This window comes from Sinocyclocheilus rhinocerous, unplaced genomic scaffold (assembly GCF_001515625.1).
Source record: "Sinocyclocheilus rhinocerous isolate Xijiao unplaced genomic scaffold, SAMN03320098_v1.1 scaffold622, whole genome shotgun sequence".
Classification (NCBI taxonomy): Eukaryota; Metazoa; Chordata; class Actinopteri; order Cypriniformes; family Cyprinidae; genus Sinocyclocheilus; species Sinocyclocheilus rhinocerous.
Window position 1 is genome coordinate 155,600 of NW_015641438.1, and position 2,150 is coordinate 157,749.

Here is a 2,150-nt window from a genome sequence, read left to right on the forward strand (position 1 = left end):
GCAGCTGGCGCGCTCTGATAGAGCGCCCGCTGCCACAACTAATGAATGACGTACACACACATGACAAGACGCAAAAGGACCGCACGGACCCATGAACCGTGACACATTCCTGCTATATAGCATGTATTCATATTTTTGTCTACAGCTTAATATATTATATAAAATATTTCCGTTAAGCATTATTTAAAAAATGGAAATCATATTAGTTTTCTTAAAGAAAACTCTTTACCTCGAGTAAAATGGCTTTAATGTTGAGCCTCAAGTGGTTTATGCTTTTATAAAACAATAGGAAAAAGCAATACAAAAAAGACACCAGGATTCATTCACTGAGATTTTAGAATCAGATCTATTTTATAATAATAATAATAATAATAATAATAATAATTCCTCCCATTTTTCTAATCAGTTATTTTAAACAGAATATGTTTTCTTGGGAATGTTGTTTTAATTGGTGATCAATTTAGTTTTTTTTTTTTCTCCATCACTTTCCTAACAAAATCCAGTTTCTCAATGACATCATCCTCCAGGAAATGACATCATTTTTGGAGGGAAAACAACAGCACAAGCATCAGTAAGTATTAGCAATGGTTTTGATGATTTATAACTATAAAGCATTCCTGACAAAATGAACGAAATCACTAGCCTTTTTAAAATCATTACAAATTAATTAGCTATAGTTTACATTTATATTAAATGCAATTCTAAATAATTAAAAATGATCAGTGTTTTATTGATTTAATATGTAGGTACTTAACCAAAGTACTTAAATAGAACTTTAGTACATCTTTACATGTAATTTCATAATTACTCTGTCTTTGAAATATGGTTAAAGTGTAACTGCTGACAAGCATGTACGAAAAAACTAAAATATATTTTAATGTCATTTTTATTGATGCATGTATGTCATGTATTTAAATCTTTTTATAATTACACATACGTAATGATGCAGTTATAATTTACTACAATATATTAAATTCAAATAAAATATCAAATAAAACACTACAGATAAAATTATAATCAAGTGCTTCACCAGTGCTTTAGTATGCTAGTCAGCACATCAAAATAAGTGCACTTCTTTAATGCATGACCAAAGATTATTAAATATAATCATTTAAAATGTATTTTAAAGTAATTTTTTAATTTGACATTATTTAAAAGTGTACTTTAGTGTGTTAAGAACCACAGTCATTAATGTCGATTCTTTTTAAGTACACTTAAGTGGCCTTATTCATTAATATTATATTATTCGCAAGTACAGTTTTTTTTAAATATACTTTTTTAAGATTTCAAGTACACTACAGTTGTTACGTATAGTCCCAAAGATGACAAAGACGATTCAAAACAACACAGTTTATTAAATAATACAATAGAAGGTAATCCAAACAGTAAGCCAAGCTGCGAAACACAGAGGAACTTAAATACACAGTGATAATGAACTAAAGGGAGAACAGGTGTGTTGATTATAATGGGTGTCCATGGTTACTGCTGGCTGGTGGGAAAACTAGAACAAAGGAGACAGGAGCGTGATGTGAAATAAACTGAAAGTCCATGATAATGAAACTAAAATAACATAATGGTGACAACAGTTAAGAACACTACATTTTTCCTAAGGGAAGATAACATCAATACCTCAAAAACAAAACTATTAAAATAATTTATTTAAACCCTTTTAGGCTGAACAACGTTTATTGCCTGAGTTCAAACCCCAACCATAACAGGAATGAACGCGTCTGCTTCTAACCACACATCATAAAAGTTTATGATGTATCTTTATTAATCAGGATTCATCTGCTTTGGAGGTCAGCGACTCATCTTCCAGTGCACCGCAGTCAGCATGCGCTCGCTGCCATTGTTTAGCAGTGGAAAGGTGTGTTATAAGCTTTCTTAAATAACACAATTTCCAGAAACGTCTCACCCCTGAGAACAGGCCATCATAAAAGGATTCTGTATCTGAATTTGATTCATTGCACTGAGAAATGCACAATGCTGGCAGATCAATTGCAGTCTTTGTGTGGGGTCCCAGAGGCCTCCGTGATTCACATGCACTACACAAGAGCAGAACGGACCAATTAGATCCCTGCAAAAGAATGTATGTGTGTGTGTGTGTGTGTGTGTGTGCGTGCGTGCGTGTGTGTGTGTGTGTGTGTGTG

General features: G+C 32.6%; 1 protein-coding gene across 1 annotated transcript in view; it reads left to right on the top strand.

Moving 5' to 3' along the window:
• Positions 1–541: 541 nt before the first annotated feature.
• Positions 542–2,150, top strand: part of LOC107754914 (melanocortin receptor 5-like) — a 12,441-nt gene continuing 10,832 nt past the window's right edge. The window contains exon 1 of the mRNA XM_016571544.1: positions 542–571. The gene's annotated coding sequence lies outside the window, so the exon portion shown is untranslated. The remainder of the gene's footprint in view (positions 572–2,150) is intronic.